Below are 17,319 nucleotides of genomic sequence, written 5' to 3'. Positions count from 1 at the left end.
GAGGAACAGTTGTTGAAAGTATTTGCAGGCAAATATTCTAGTCATTTCTGCTTAAAGCCATGGATAACAGTAAGGGCAAGCAATAAGCTAACAAAAAAAGCTTAAAAGAGGTTAAGAATGTAAAGCTTTGGGGTAATGAAGACTTGGGAAAACTCTGACATACACCTGTGAATCCAGAAACTAGTCATATATCCAGAGTTACGTGTATGCAAAAGAAAGACCTGAGTAGGTCCAAGACTTCGACCTATCCTGATTTCAAGACAGAGATATCAACTGCCTGGGTGAATGCTAAATATCTGTCCCTAAACATACAAGGAACAACTCTACAAAGACTATATTTTTGTTTTTGCCATTCTAGGCATTTAAGGAAATCTCTGCAAAACCATTCCCTAAGTTAACAGAACATAGACTGCAGTGACTACCCACAACAAAGAACACACACTTTACAAAATTAGTTCAGAAATGTCACTAAACAAATAGTACAAGAAGCAACAAAAGCAAACCACAGAGAAAGAAGAAAATTCAATTCCTAGAGCTGCACATATCATAATCAAAATATTCACTTTTCAACAAAAATTGTGATGCATTAAAGAAATCAAAAAATATAGTCCATTCACAGAAAGTGTGAGAAAAAAATAAAAAAGAATCTAGACAAATTGTCCCGAGAAAGCCTATAGAACTTTGCTAAATAAAGAAACAAAAAACTTAAACTGACTGTTTTAAATTTATGCAAAGAGCTAAAAGACTTCATGTCTAAAGACATAAAGAAAAGAATGAGAATGACATCTCAACCAAAAGAGAATATAAATAAATAAATGAAAAAAGATTTTTTAAGAATCAAATGGAGAGACCAGAAGATGGCGTAACAGTTACACCACTGGACTCCCACATAGTCAACCATGGTTTGAGTCCCAGACCTGGAAGTTTAAGACTCATGCCGGGCACATGTGCATGTATATCCAAACTCCCTAGAGGAGACTGGAGGAGAAGTAATTTTGTCTTAGTCATCCCCCCCTGAAATGTGACTTCTTCCTTTCTGTCTCTCTGGTGAGTGCACACACCCGATAGACAAAATAATCTCTCTAAAAGTTAAAAAAAAAAAATTTAAGAATCAAATGGAGGGAACCAGCAGTTAGCGTAATGGCTATGTCGCTGGACTCCCACGTAGTTGACCGCAGTTCGTGTCCCGGACCCGGTGGCTTAAAACTCATGCCAGGCGCATGTGCGTGCGTGCCCAAGATCCTGAGAGGAGAATGGAGGAGAAGGGATTGCAGCGTGACCATCCCCCCTGGGGGGTGATTTCTTGCTTTCTGTCTCTCTGTCTCTCTCTGTCTGTCTGGCGAGCGCACGCGCCCTATAACGAAAACCTCTCCAAAAAAAGAAAAAAAAAAAAGAAATTATTCAACATAAGGCATAAAATGGCCAACAAATATATTTTTAAATGCTCAGCAACACTATTCATCAGGAAAATGCAAATAAATCAAAACCACAAGGAGAAAATATCTGTACCCAGTTAAAATTGTTATCATTAAAAGGCAAAATAAGAAAAACAAAATAACAAATGTGACAATAATGCAGAGAACTCTTATACACTATTAGTGAGAATGGATATTAGTGCAGCCATCATAGGAAACAGTATGGAAGTTCCTCAGAAAATTAAAACTAGAACTGCCATATGACCCAGCAATTCATTAGTGAGTATACACACACAGGAATTGAAATCAGTTTGTCAAAGAGATACCTGCAGGGAACCAGCAGTTATCGTAATGGCTATGTCGTTGGACTCCCACATAGTCGACTGCGGTTCACGTCCCAGACCCGGTGGCTTAAAACTCACACCGGGCGCATGTGCGTGCGTGCCCAAGATCCCGAGAGGAGAATGGAGGAGAATAGAGGAGAAGGGATTGCGGCGTGACCATCCTCTCTGGGGGGTGATTTCTCGTTTTCTGTCTCTCTGTCTCTCTGGCAAGAGCACGCGCCCTATAGCGAAAACCTCTCCGAAAAAAAAAAGGAGATACCTGCACACCCACGTTTATTGCAACACTACTCACAATCGTCAAGATATGTAATCATCTAGATGGTCATCAATTGATGAATGAATAAAGAAAATGTGGTGTAAATATAATGTCACAGTCTGCTATTTCATTACTAAACAGAAATATCTGAGACTGGCTGATTTATAACAAGTACAGATTTATGTGATTCATGATTAGATTAGATCTAATTAGATCTGTCATCTGTGGCAACATGGGTAAATCTGAAGGATGTTATGTTAAATAGGCCAGGCACAGAAAAACAAATACTACATGTTCTCATTCATACATGGAACATAAAAATTTTATTTCTTAGAAGTAGAGAGAAGAGGCACCAGCAGTTGGCATAATGGTTATGTCACTGGACTCCCATGTAGTAGACCACAGTTCGAGTCCCAGACCCAGTGGCTTAAACTCATGCCAGGCACGTGTGCATGTGTGCCCAAGATCCCAAGAGGAGAATGGAGAAGAAGGGATTGGTGTGTGGCCATCCCCCTGGGGGGCCTCGCTTTCTGTCTCTTTGTCTTTCTGGTGAGTGCACGCACCCTATAGCAAAAAACCTCGCCAAAAAAATAAAAAAGAAAGAAAGAAAAGAGAGAGAAAGAAGTAGAGAGAAGAACCAGGGTAACTAGAGCCTGGGAAGAAGAATGCTAGAGATGGGTTAATTAACAAGTACAGAAATCAAGTTAAATAGAAAAATTAAGTTCTGGTGTTCTGTAGCACAGTAGGGTGATTGTATTTAACAATGATTTATTATTATATTTCAAAATTACTAGAAGATTAAATTTTCCCATTACAAAGAAATGACAAATATTTGAGGTGATCTATATGCCACAAAAAAATCATGTTTTCTTTCTTTTCTTCTATGAGTTTTATCATTTTAAGTCCTAGATTTATGTCTTTGATCCATTTTGAGTTAATTTTTTAAAGATAAGTGTTCAACCTCATTCTTTTGCATTAGATATGCAATTTTTCAACACCATTTGTTGAAAAGACTGTCATGCCCCCATTTAAAGGTTTTGGAACTTTTTTTTTTTTTTTTGGAGAGATTTTCGCCACAGGGCGCGTGTGCTCGCCAGACAGACAGAGAGAGACAGAGAGACAGAAAGCGAGAAATCACCCCCCCGGGGGGATGGTCACGCCGCAATCCCTTCTCTTCCATTCTCCTCTTGGGATCTTGGGCACACACGCACACGCACCCGGCGTGAGTTTTAAGCCACGGGTCCGGGACGCGAACTGCAGTGAGAGTCCAGCGACATAGCCATTACGCTAACTGCTGGTTCCTGGAACTCTCTTTGAAAATCATTTTACTATACAAGCAAGAGGTTACTTCTGGGCTCTCTATTCAATTCCATTTGTATATATGCCTCCCTTTACACAAATACTGTACTGTTTTAATTACTACAGCTTTGTAATAAGTTTAGAAATCAGAAAGTGTGAGTCCTCCAACTTTGTTTTTTCCTAGTCAATTTTTTTTGGGGGGCTACCCAATCTTCCCTGTGATTCTGTATGAATTTTGGAATAGAATTTCTATTTCTACACAGAATAAAAATATATTGGGATTTTATTAAGGATTGTATTGAATCTGTAAATCGCTTTGTGTAGCAATATCACCTAAACAATATTGAGTTTTTCAGTACAAAAACGTTACATCTTTTCATTTATTCATTTTCTGTAATTTGTTTCAGCAATGTTTGATAGTTTGCATTGTAGAAGTCTTTCATCTCCTTGGTTAAATTTACCTAAGTTGTTTTTGTTTTCTTAATTCTTTTGTAAATGAATTTTTTTCTTCATTTCCTTTCCAGATTTGATTTTGTGTTCTGCAACCTTGCTATTTATTAGCCCTAATGGTTTATTTGTTGAATCTTTAGGTTTTCTACATATAAGATTACTTCATTTGCCAAACAGAGATCATTTCACTTCTTCCTTTTCAATTTGGATGGTTTTTATTTCTTTTTATTGCCTAGTTCCTGTGTTTATGACTTCCATATGTTCTATGTTGAATAGAAATAGAAAGAGCAGGCTTCTTGGTCTTGTTCCCAATCTTTGAGAAAAAGCTTTGAGCTTAACTACTGAGTACGATGTTATCAACAGGCTTTTTATATATAAGGAGTCTTTCAAAAGTTGATAGAAAATGTGTATTATGAAAAAAATATAAACCAGTCAGTGGAAAAGGAATTGCAGCATAATCATCCCCCAGTGGGTACTTTTTCACTTTCTCTCTCATTCTTTTTTTTTTCTTTTTTTTTTTTTTTTTTTTTTTTTTTTTTTTTTTTTTTTTTTTTTTTTTTTTGAGAGGTTTTTGCTATAGAGCACGTGTGCTCACCAGACAGACAAACAGAGAGAGATAGAAATCGAGAAATCACCCCCCAGGGAAGATGGCCACGCCGCAATCCCTTCTCCTCCATTCTCCTCTCAGGATCTTGGGCACACATGCACATGTGCCCAGCATGAGTTTAAGCCACCAGGTCCGGGACTCGAGCCATGGTTGGCTACATGGGAGTTCAGTGACATAGCCGTTACGCTAACTGCTGGTCCCCTCTCTCGCTCTTGAGCTCACACACCCTTTAGCAAATTTAAATGTATATTTATTATTATTATTATATATGCATGCATTTTATACTTTTTGCACCAAAATAAACTTGTTAACCTTAAATCCATATTTATGAACTTCCTAAAGTCCCCTAGTAAGATCTTTATTGTGTTGACACAGCTTCCTTATACTCCTAGTTTGTTGCATGTTTTCTTCTTATATTTTTTTATCAATAAATTGTGCTTTGTCCAATGTTTTTAATCTGTCAATTGAGATAATCATATAGTTTCTCCTTTCCTTTTCTTAATGTGGTATACAATATTAATCGATTTCCATATTTTGAACTATCTTTGAATTCTAGGAATAAATTTCACTTGTTCATGGTGTATAGCCCTTTCAGAATGCTACTGAACTTGACTTAATAATATTTTGTTGACAGTCTATATTAATATTCATCATGTATAGTATTTTGTTGAAAGTCTATATTAATATTCATCATCGCTATATTTCTTGTAGTGTTTTTGTCTGACTTTGATATCAGAGTAATGTTGGCCTTGTAGAATGAGTTTAAAAGCTTTTCTTCCTCTTCAGTTTTTCGGAAGATTTTGAGAAAGATTGGTATTTATTCTTCTTTAAATGTTTGGTGGAATGTGTCAATGAAGTAATCTGATCCTGGGTTTTCTTTGGGGAAGGGTTTTGATTACTAATTCAATCTTCTTACTAGTTACGAGATACATTCAGTTTTTTTTAACGTCTTCACTATTCATTCTTGGCAGTTTATGCATTTCTAGAAATTTGTCCATTTATTTTTAATTTTTTGTTTTATTGTAAGAAAATTTAACATGATGTCTAGCCTTTTAACAAAATTTTAAGTATACTATGGTTGGCTACACATACAACATTTTCTAACATATCTCTACAGTTTATTAGTCTTCCTTCAGTGAATCTTTATGCCTATGGACCAATAACTCTCAGTTTTCTCCCATTCAGCCTCTGACAGCCACCATTACACTTTTCTGTTTTACAAATTAGACCCTTTTCAATACGTCATGTGTCTGTCTCTGACTTATTTCTCATTTGCTGACCATAACATTCTCAAAGCTTAGCCGTTTTGTTGCATATTACATAACTGCACTGCATACATGAACTAAAACCTTTCCTCCCTTTATTGAAGCTGAGAAGTAGGTGGTCTCTTCTTGAACATCTGGCAGAGAGCTGGGGTAGAGTTTCTGGTGAAAGAGGTCCTAAATCTCTTTATTGGCTTTGGAGAGTCTGATTTCACATTTTTGTGAGTTCAATGGCCTTCCAATTAGTTTCTGATGTCATATAGGGAATTTATCCATGGATCATTCATTGTTCGATTATAAAAGAAAACAGAAGAAAAGGTTCATGACATTGGATTTGACAATTATTTCTTAGATATGACATAATTTCTGTAGCATATCCTAGAAATGGAGAAAATATTTGCAAATTATATATCTAATTGGGTGTTAATTAGAATATAAACTCCTACAACTCAAAAAAAAATAAATCCTAACTTAATTTTTCAATGGACAAAGACTTTGGATAAACATTTCTCTAAAAAAGATACACAAATGGTCAAAAAGCACTCAACATCACTAATCATTAGGGAAATACAAGTCAAAACACAATGAGAAGCTATTTTACACTCATTGGGGGTAGTTTTTCTTACTTTTGTAGGTTTTATTTATTTATTTATTAACAGTCATTCTTTTTTTTTTTTTTTGGAGAGGTTTTTGCTTTAGGGCGTGTGAGCTCGCCAGACAGAGAGACAGAAAGCGAGAAATTACCCCCCAGGGGAGATGGCCACAACGTAATCCCTTCTCCTCCATTCTCCTCCCAGGATCTTGGGCACTCACACACACACGCCCGGCGTAAGTTTCAAGCCACCGGGTCTGGGACTTGAACCGCGTTCAACTACGTGGGAGTCCAGCGACATAGCCATTACGTTAACTGCTGGTCCCTAACAGTCATTCTTTGTACACCCATACAGTATACAAAATAAGATTCTCCATCCAGTATACATTGCATATTGACTCAATTAAGGATATTACCATACACATTATCAACAAATAATTTTATATTTCTTGTTTCTTATATATTTTGTTTTCCCCCCCTTGATTCCCTACCTCTCACCCTCTGCCAACTCCCCCACCTCTCCCACACTATCTCTAGTATGTCCAGTCGTTTTCCACGCCTTTTTTTCACATTTTTTTGATTCATTAAAGATCTTAATTAATTTAAAGACTTTCAAAAGCAAGTACAGCTGATATATACATATTTATGAATGCATGTCTGACTTTAGGCATAAACCTCAGTGAGTAAAGTGAACATACTAGAAAGTACCACCTAGCTGGAGCTATGCAGCTTACTGCAGTCATTAAATAGGTATTAATAGGTAATTTTAATGCATTTTTTCATTTCAAAAAATAGTTTTAGTTTTAATAGATAAAAATCTAAAAATATTAAGAGAAATTCACTTAAAACATAAATCCAAGAAAAAGATTAGGATTCAGTTCAAATAGTAGATAGATGACCCTATCAACAGTTCAAGAAAAGACAAAAATCCTTAAATATGGAAATCAAAGCATCAAAGAAGATCAGTAATGTTTTAGTCTATAGTAAAAAAATTCTATTTCACTAGCTCAGACTCACCTAATTAATCTCTCTTCTATTGAATTTGCAGTGTTACCATGATCTGATCTTTCCATCTAAACCCTGGAAGTTAACATTCAACTCTGGATTTGTCCCTACCATTAGGCTGACCATTTTCTTGGTTGTTTTTGTACTCTTATTTCTGTGTATCTGACTTTAGTTTTCCTAGTATAGCACTCCCTTCAGCACTTCTTGGAGAGCTGGTCTGATATTGGTAAATTCTTTCAGGTTTTGTTTATCTGAGAATGTTTCTGTCTTTTATTCCCATATGAAAGATAATCTTTCTGGGTATAGTATTCTCGGTTGAAATTACTTTTCACTCAACACTGAATACATTTTCCCATTCTTTCATTGCTTGTATTGTTTCTGATAAGAGGTCCGATGTTAGCCTTATGAGATATCCTTAGAAAGAAACTTGACATTTCTCTCTTGCCGATTTTAGTATCTTGTCTCTATCTGTGGTTTTGGACAATTTGGCTATGAAGTGTCTTGAAGAAAATCTTCATTTAGGGTCCTTTGTATTTCTTGGGTCTGGATGCTTATGTGCCTCTCTAGACTTGGGAAATTTTCTTCCAAGATTTCATGGAATAGGTTTTCCATGCTCTTATTAGTTTCTTCATCTTCTGGGTTACCAATTATTCAGATGTTAGGGCATCTAATGGAATCTAGTATTTCTCGTATGTTATTCTCATTTGGGGGGGGTTATTTTCTCAGTCTTTTTGGTGAATTTCTCTAGGTCAGAGATTCTATCTTCTACATATGAGATTCGTTCTTCTGCATGATCTAATCTACTTTTGATATTTTCAAGGGAAGTTTTGATTTCTGGTATTACAGCCTTCATTTCTAACAGTTCCCTTTGATTCTTTTTTATGGTGTGTATCTCCTCTTCCAGATCGTGCAAGAACTTCCTCATCTCCTGGAACTCAGTGTTTCTTTTCTCCTGCATTTTGAAGTTCGTTGTCTCTATGCTCTTACATCTCTGTTAGCTTTGTAACTGAATATTTTAAATTCTTTATCGGACATTTCCATGAGTTCTGTTGTATTCTTTGTAGAGGAAGAGGAGTTATGCTTTTCCATTAGAGGAGAGACATTTTCTTCATTTCTCATATTTCTTACACCTCTGCAGTGGTTTCTGATCATCTGATGGATTATACTTTTTTTCTGTGTTTTGGAGTTAAATCTGAGCAATCAGAAGAATGCAGAAAGAAGTGACCTGCAGTCTGTAAACAGTACTGTTTTTCTCCCTTTGCACAGCTGATTCAATGGAAATTGAGGATTAATCTGACTCTAAAAGTATTCAGATATTTGGCTACTGAGCACCTAGACCTTTCTAGAAAATCAGCGTGTGGAGGCTGAGCCCAAGACCGTAGAGAGATAAAAGTAGTTGCCAGGAACTGGGGTGAAGAAGTTATGAAAAGTTATCATTTAATAGCCATAAAGCTTCACTTTTATAAGAAGAAAAGAATTATGGAGATGGTTGCACAACATTAGAATGTATTTAATATCATCAAACACATTAAGATGGTAAATTATGTGTTACATACACTTTATCATAACAAAATATTGAAAAAATAGAATTATCGTATGAAGAAGCAATTACATTTCTAAATATATAGTCAAAAGAATTGAAAGCAGAGACTCAGCAGTTATTTGTAAATCCATGTCCACAACAAACTTATTCAAAATAATCAAAAGGTAGAAGCAATACAAGGGTCCATTGATGGATGAGCAGATAACAAAATGTGGAATATACATACATACAAAGGAATATTAGTCAGCCCTTAAAAGGAAGGAAATTCTGACACATGCTACAACATGGATGAAATTTCAAGATATTTCATGTGCCCAAAATCCTAACAAGATGGAAGCCTGAGGAAAGGGGATAGTAGCATGACCAGCTCCTATTGAAAAGTGCTTCTCAATATCTCTCTCTCTCTCTGTCTCACTCTCTCTCTCTCTCTCTCCTCCTCTCTCCTCCTCTCTCCTCCACAGACACAGGCATGCACTCTCTATAATGAACTGAAAAAAATTTTAAGTGGTAAACTTAATGTCACATATAATGTATCACAGTTGTTTTGTTTTTTTAAAATTAATTTTGTGATACCAACAAAGATAAGGAATATAATCCTCTGAGGGACTTACAGCTGCATATAGTATACCCAGTGTGCCCAGTTCTCTGAGGTGTTTTGTTTTTTGTTTTTGGGGTTTTTTTAGATGTTTTTGCTATGGGGTGTGTGTGCTCGCCAGAAAGACAGAGAGAGAGAGAGAGACAGAAAGCGAGAAATCGCCCCCTGGGGGGATGGCCATACTGCAATCCCTTCTCCTCCATTCTCCTCTCAGGATCTTGGGCACGCACGCACACGCGCCCTGCGAGAGTTTTAAGCCACCGGGTCTGGGACGCAAACCGCAGTCAACTACGTGGGAGTCCAGCGACATAGCCATTACGCTAACGGCTGGGGCCCCCCCGGGGTTATACATAGCCATTACGCTAACGGCTGGTCCCCCCTGAGGTTTATAATTCCTTCCTCCACTATCTGCCACAGAAATCCTAGCATTTCATCTTTACTCAGCATGGAATTCTACTAGCCAGGATATCAATTCCTGGTCATCAAAAGCACTTTCAAATCAACAAACTTTTTCCTATCCAATTTAATGTGTTGTTCCCCTTGACCAAGCACCCTTAAAATCCAGGTCTGTACATATACCCTGGGGTTCGTGTTAGCGAGGTCTTGCAGTTCCCTTGGAGTACAGTTCATTTCCTCCCTTGTTAGGCCCTAGCTGGGACATACTGAAACTGAACTCCAGTTAAAGATTTAACAGCTGCAAAGGAAGGTGGGGAAAGCCCTTGAGTCTCCCTTTGCCTTTCAAAGGAAAGGACTTGGTATTGTTTTCCAGCACTGGGAACTCCTAGTTTTTACTAGAGAGGGGTGGATCCCTTTTGTAGCTCTAAACATTCAGAAGTGTCTGGGATTTAAAGTTTTTGAGGACATTTACCCAGATGTCTTCATCCCATGTGTCAGATCACTTCATACTGAGCTTGGCAAAATACAACTGCCTTGATTAGGTATTTACCCTTCTTTGAAATTCAATTATCAGACTATCTCCAAGTGCTGCTACCAGCTGTCACCAGTTAGCTTTTCCGGATAGAGATACTGAGATGAAGTTTATGTTAGGTTTGATTTGGGAGCGGTGGCAAAGTCAGAGGCGGTAAAGGCGAAAATACCAGAGTCAGGCTTTGGGGTTTAATAAAACCAACATAATCTATTCTGCACTCTCCGGTGAGGTCCCTCGGCCTCGCAGGGTGGGTGCTGCTCGTTCTTAAAGGGCTTTTGTCCAATACGTGGTCACCACGGATCCTTGTCTGGCCAATGAAGTTCACAGTTTCTGTTCAACTTTGGTGGGCGGGCCAAAAGCTGAAGGGCAGGGGATGTTTCCACTATGTTTCTTTTCCCTTCCCCCAGACCTTACAGTTTGGAGTGCAAGATGTTTAAGAAGGATCAATACCTGTAAAGAAGGTTGAGGAAGCAGATTGGGCAGAAGTTGAACTGTGGCGTAAGCTGACAAATGCATGTCAACATCGTAAAGAACTCTGGAGCAAATATTGCCAGTAAGAATGCAGCACCTCTGCCACTGGGGTGAAATGGCCAGGCCTTCATCCCCCACCTCATTCAGTCACCAGATGCAGGCTGCCCTGGAAAGGATGCGACCTTGAATGATCTTCTCTGAACCACTAACAGATCCTGAAGAAACTCACAGCTAGACATGTCTGCTGACTATACTCTTCCAGCTGGGAAGCAAATCCTTCCCTGAAGGTAAACCTGGGTGGTGTATATTCATATCTACCACAGCGAGTATTAGCACTTCTTTAAATTCACTAAAAATGAAAAGCCTGAGACAAATGCTAAAATGTACTGAGTGTGTCAGATAGCAGATTTAAATTGAGTCTTCCAGGAAAACTGAGACGTGGGGCCACCCTAGCTCTAATATAGTAAGTTCTAGCTCTAAGTTTTATTCATTGTCTCACCCTTCAGAAACTGGCTTTACACAGACATGTCATTCGTGTTTGTGTGTGTGTGTGGGTGTGTGTGTGTGTGTGTGTGTACCTTTACAGGGACATGGGGTCTTCAGAAAGTTCCTGGAAAAAGTGTATTATGAAAAAACTATACAGCATTTAAAATCAATTACATGGTTTTACCAGGAAGTTTCGGCTTCTTAATATTGCCAAATTCTATCCTGTTCTTTCCCAACCCTCCAAAAAATAACTCAAATTCTTTCAAAATAACTTATTCAGTAGCATTGCCTATTTCGTCTTTTACAGCTATTGAGTCTGTGTTCACTGAGGCATCTCCTGACCCTAGAGACAACTCCACCTATGGCAAGACTCTCAACAATCCTATGCTAGCTATCCCACAGCAAAAGATTAACAAAAAATTGGATCTTATGACTCCGTATCATTGGTTACTCCTCAGCAACAACACTAATTCTGGGAAGTTCGGATAGTACATTTGACTGCCTGATTTGAAAATGTAAGTAATAGATTGCTTTCCTAGTGAAAGGACTTGACACTAGATTTCCTACTGGAATTATATTTCTGCACTGTCCTATAAAATATCATACTCAACTATTTCAGGTCTCAGGGGCCACCTGCTGTTTTAAAAACAAACAGCAACGGATGATTATTTCTCAAACATAAAAAAGGCCCAATTGACTAAATGAATGGTGTATTCTCTCTCTTTCTCTTCTCTCTCTTCGTCCCATCCCCTCTCTTCTCTGTTGTTGGTAGTGGTAGCAATGATAGTTGTGACTCTTCTCAAGAAATTATGCTTTGTCACTTTCAAGACAGTATTATTTTTAATTATTTCTTTTATTTTATTTATTAATTTTATTTATTATTAATTCATTTTATTTTAATTTGACTAGAGAGAGACACAAAAAGAGAGAGAGAGAGGGAAAGTGAGAAAGCAAGCCACCAGGTCCGACTCAAACCATGGTCGGCCATATGAGAGTGTCCAGGGCCTCAACCACCACGTCACCATACAGTGTTTGGTCCCCAAACAGTATTCTTATGGTTGCTCTCATGTGGAAAACAGTCCTAGTTGCATTTATTTTTTTTTTAAGAATTATTTCATTTAACTTTATTTATTATTATAATATTTTAATTTGACAAGAGATAGACAGAGAAAGAGGGAGAGAGAAAATGAGAAAGCAAGCCACCAGATCTGGGACTTGAACCACAGTAGGCCACATGGGAGTCCACAACCCTTAACCACCACACCACCTACTGGCCCTGTGATTTTTTTTTTTTTTTATTTACTCACTATTGTCATGCCCTGCTGGACATGAGAGGGAAGTTTTCTCTTTGCTGCTTTTAGCTGGAGAATGTATTCAAAGCTCTTTGCCTAGGTGTATTCTGAGACTGTGAAAAATACTTTGAAAATAAAGGTCAGCCCTGTGGTTGTGTAATGTTAACCACTGTGCACTGTACTAGCACCGTAGTCAGTCTTTGAAAAGGAGTCTGGCTGGGTACAGAGCCTGGGGTGACTATCCCATGCTTTCGGAGGAAAACTGTAGGAAGAAACTGCCAAAAAATGAAGCTGCACAACAAGAAACCTGCTGTTCTAGTGCCTTTCAGGTTGTTCTTTTTCCATTTAAAAACCCAAATGTGCAACAAATGAAGAAATCTTTTCTGAAAAACTCCTGGGTATTAAAGTACATGCATGTTCACCGAGACAGCAATTCCGTCTACTAGCGACGTATGCCCATAGACAGAGAAAGCACATGTGCAGTAAATTTTTGAAAATCATCTCATGCGTATTCCCAATAGTGTATTTTTAAAGCTAAGGGGGAAAGCCTTAGGCTTGGACTCTATGGTAACTGAACAAAACCGGCTCTGGGAGAACAAAGTATAAAACTGATGATTTTTAATTAAAAGGTAATGATTCCACAGGGTGGCTGCAATCGTGATAAAGTAAGCACACCTCACCCTATGTAACAGAAAGTCCTGAACAGAATGCATGGAGCAATTATGTGAGGACTCTAAAAAGTAAATGACGGCCGGCTGATTGTGGGGGCGGGGGCAGATCTCAGAGTAAGACTCGTCCACTCTTTCTGCTCTTTTCCCCGCTATTTTCTGGCCTTAGACCCAAAAGCATCCCCAAACCAAGAACTTTGCACTAGTGCAAATAGTAAAAGGTCCAAGAGAAGCTCTCTCCTGGTTCAAAGAGCAGGACAAGGCGCCTGTGGGGAAAATGGAGTCAGGCTGGCTCCCTCCAGGGTATTTTTTTTTACCGTACTTATTAATCACGCTACGTAAGGGTCCACAGCGCACATGCACCACCTTGAGTAACCATGGCCGACGCCACAGCACTGTGCCTCTTTTTGTCTCAGCCTCATATAAAATACGCTACGTAAGGGTCCACAGCGCACATGCACCTCGAGTAACCATGGCTGACGCCACAGCACTGTGTCACTTTTTGTCTCAGCCTCATATAAAATGATAGGGCTACAGCTAAGGGGGCTTGGCTGCCTTGGCTGGAAAATAAACATTACATCCAACAAGCCTCCATTACCCCATGTCTTCTTTCAACTCCCAGCATCTCACTTCGGCCTCCCTGCCAGGGGGAGAGACCTTGTGAGACTGAACCCCCTAAGGATCAAAGAGAGGGAGGCAAAGTCCCTGGGGTGGTTTTGTTTTTCTTTCTTTCTGTTTTCTCCAATTCCAGATGCTGGATAATCCCATAAGGCAGCAGACAGCAAGACCATGCCCACTGTGCAGGCATGGAAAACTAAGGGAGGAACCCCTTCTCTTTGGCTGGAAGAACAAGGGTCCGAAGAACATGGGGGGCTGGGGCAGGGGAAATCCCATTGCTTCTCTTTCTGTCTTCCCAAGGCTTAGTCCCACAGGTAGATGCAGTCACAGGAAGTGAAAGGGAGAGCAGAGAAACTAAACTTCAAGTTTTGAAGTCAAGTGGGTTTCAGAAAGTCTACGAAAACTTAAAGTAAAATTTATTTTGGCACGCACAAATTTGAAATCCACAGAATTTTTTTTTACCATAATATATATTTTCCATGAACTTTTGGAAAACCTTTTGTGCTTGATTTAACAGTTTCTAAAAGAAGTGACTGGATTTGTCCTGAGTAATTTTTCTCTATTTTTGCCTTGTCTAATTTGAGATCATGTTGCTTGGTGCTTACATAAGGTTGAGGAGTCTACATCATTTGGGTAAAACAGTATTTTTTTCATCATATAGTGAACCTCTTTATCTCTGAAAAATTTATCTCAATCCGGATGTTTGAAAGTATTCACCAGGCTTCTCGGAGTATGTGTACGTGGGCTTTTCTTTAAAGGCACAAGATACAGTGTAGTGGGTCAGCCCCAGGACCTAACATGAAGGGAGCTGGATCCCCCATGGCTGACTACAGTTTAAACCCCAGCTTCAGCAGCTTGAAAACACACTGGGTACATGCGTGTGCATACCCAAAGTCCCAACAGGGTGGATAAACAGAGGAGAAGGAAGACACTCACAGGAGTGTGTCTCTCTTGCTCCCTCACTCTTTCTACCTCTCTGGGGAGTGCACGCACTCTCTGGCAATTAAAAAAAGAAGAGGGGACCAGCAGGTGGTGTGGTGGTTAAGGCACTGGACATTCCCACATGGCCAACCATGGTTCAAGTCCTGGACCTGGTAGCTTGCTTTCTCACTTTCTCTCTCTCTCCCTCTCTCTCTCTCTCTCTCTGGTCAAAATAAAATAAGTAAATGAGCAAATCAAATTAAAAATATTAAAAGAAGAAGAAGAGGAGGAGGACACAATGTAGCAAGAGAAAGAGAATGCAGGCAAGCTCCCCAGGGTCAAACTTAAATGACCAAAATGTGTGCAAAGAATTTATGCTTCAGGAGAACTCAAAGAGTTTTCAGTAGAGAGCCTTTTAAGTTCTCCTGACCATGATCAAGCCAGTTTATCAAATCAGTTAAGTCAGTTGCAATCCAGCATACCATAAAGAAACTGACCCTGAGGGTCACCAGGGAAGTTTTGGACCATAAACAGCACATCACAAATTCTACTGCCCTTGTCTTGGCCAAGGGTCAAAGCTAGACATTCAAGAATCCCGAGATAAACATACAGGTTTTTTTGTCCAGCTGTAAACTAACTCTATCTCCACAAGGTCTAATTGATTTCACCTTAAAGGCTGTTTGATATGAAATTAATATTGCTCTATCAACTTTTCATGGCTTGTTTTTATTTTCAGTATTTCTTTTCTCGTTTTTTTTACCTTCAAAAGTTGTGCATCATTACAATTGCATCTCTTGTAAATGACATATAACTGGATATTTTTTAATTAAATGTGAGTTTCTCCTCTTTAACTGACAAATCCAACCTGTCTGTATTACTATATTGAATATATTCCTACAAACTTATTTTGTTTTCTGTCTAACATTGTCTTTGCTCTTTTTCTTCTTTCCTTTGTCTATTGCTTTGGTTAAGATTTTCTCCTTAGCTCTCTCCTTACCATTTTTACCCTTTTCAGCTTTGAAAATTAAATAATCTTTTTCTATTTAGTTGATGATACTTCTTCTAATGTTCAAATGCATACTTGATTTAACAAAGATTACCAGCCTATCAAAATTTTTTAAATATAAAAAAAACTTAACTACAACCAAAAGCCCTCTAGTCTTATATATAATTATAATAGACAAATAATATTTTAGTTCCCAACGGAGCAGGGAGGTCAACGCTCCTGAAGATGCTGACTGGAGCTACTCTTCACAGATGGGATGATCTGAAAACACTCTCAAAATCAGGCGTTACCATGAGCATCGACAAGAGCAGCTGGATTTAGATCTCTCACCTTTGGAGTCCATGATGACGTGCTACCCAGAGATCAAGGAGAAGGAAGAAATGAGGAGGATCACTGGGCGAAGTGGTTTCACTGGGAAACAGCAGGTGAGCCCACTCCAGAACCTGTCAGATGGAAAACATGCCGAGTGTGTCTGGCCTGGCTGCTCTGGCAAACCACCTGCCCCATGCTCTGCCTGGATGAGTACACCAGTCCCCTGGATATCGAGATCATCGATGCGCTGGCAGATGCCATCAGTGAGTTTGAGGGTGGGAGGATGCTAGTCGCAGGTCACACAGGAAATTTGGGTCTCTGAGAAGCAGACAATCACTAAGAGACCTGGAGACATCCTGGCTTATAAGGAGCACCTCAAGTCCAAGCTGGTGGGTGAGGAGCCTCAGTGCACCAAGAGGCCCCACGACGTGTGAGCCCTCTGCCCTGGTTGGGGTCAGGAGCTCCATCTGGGAACTAACTGCTGCTACCCTGACCACCACTCAGCACAGGACCCTGGGGCTGCACTCCTGCATTGCTGCAGTACTGCTCCCCCGGCCCCTCTCCATCCCTCAACCTGTCTTAGCTGCACTCTGTTATCTTATCTACAGCTAAATAATACCTGTCTGTTTCCACGTCTGTACTCCATGGCGTTGTCCTCCAGTCCAGTGCTGGCTTTCTTGTCAGAGAGGGATGCAGCCAGAGGCTCCTGAAGGCTGGCTCAATGGCCCAAGCCCTGGATTTGGCACTGAAGGAGCTCAAGATCTTCATTTTCTGGGTTTTGGTGATGTTGGACAAATACCCCCAGCCCACTGCCCCTATTCGTTTTGCTTCTGGTTTGGAGCTCTGAGTTCTGGACCTTAGTCCTAGTCAATTTTTTTGTTTGTTTGTTTGATTGGTTGGTTGGTTGGTTTTGGTAGAGAGATTTTTGCAATAGGGCATGTGCACTCACCAAAGAGACAGAGACAGAAAGCAAGAAATCATCCCCCAGGGGGAATGGCCACACAGCAATCCTGCTTCTCCATTCTCCCCTCAGGATTTGGGTATGCATGCCCATGCACCCAGCGCGAGTTTCAAAGCTCCGGGTCCAGGACTCAAACCACAGTCAATCATGTGGGAGTCCAGCAAAGTAACAATTACTCCATCTGCTGGTCCTAGTCCTGGTCAGTTTTTAAATAATTTTTCTTTATCAGTGTAACTTTTAGACCTGCATGACATCTACAAAGCATCCAAGGAAGAAAGAAGCCATTAA

General features: G+C 39.4%; 1 long non-coding RNA gene across 1 annotated transcript; it reads left to right on the top strand.

The window, feature by feature from the left end:
- The first annotated feature begins 10,672 nt into the window (after positions 1–10,672).
- On the top strand, positions 10,673–16,974 carry LOC102489223 (uncharacterized). The gene is made up of 3 exons (XR_001369620.2): positions 10,673–11,054; positions 11,561–11,768; positions 15,949–16,974. It is a non-coding gene; the product is annotated as an uncharacterized LOC102489223 (long non-coding RNA).
- Positions 16,975–17,319: the final 345 nt, after the last annotated feature.

Source organism: Tupaia chinensis, unplaced genomic scaffold, assembly GCF_000334495.1.
Source record: "Tupaia chinensis unplaced genomic scaffold, TupChi_1.0 Scaffold144346_1, whole genome shotgun sequence".
Taxonomy (NCBI): domain Eukaryota; kingdom Metazoa; phylum Chordata; class Mammalia; order Scandentia; family Tupaiidae; genus Tupaia; species Tupaia belangeri.
The sequence above is the reverse complement of the archived record's forward strand: the minus strand, read 5'-3'. Positions and strand labels throughout refer to the sequence as shown.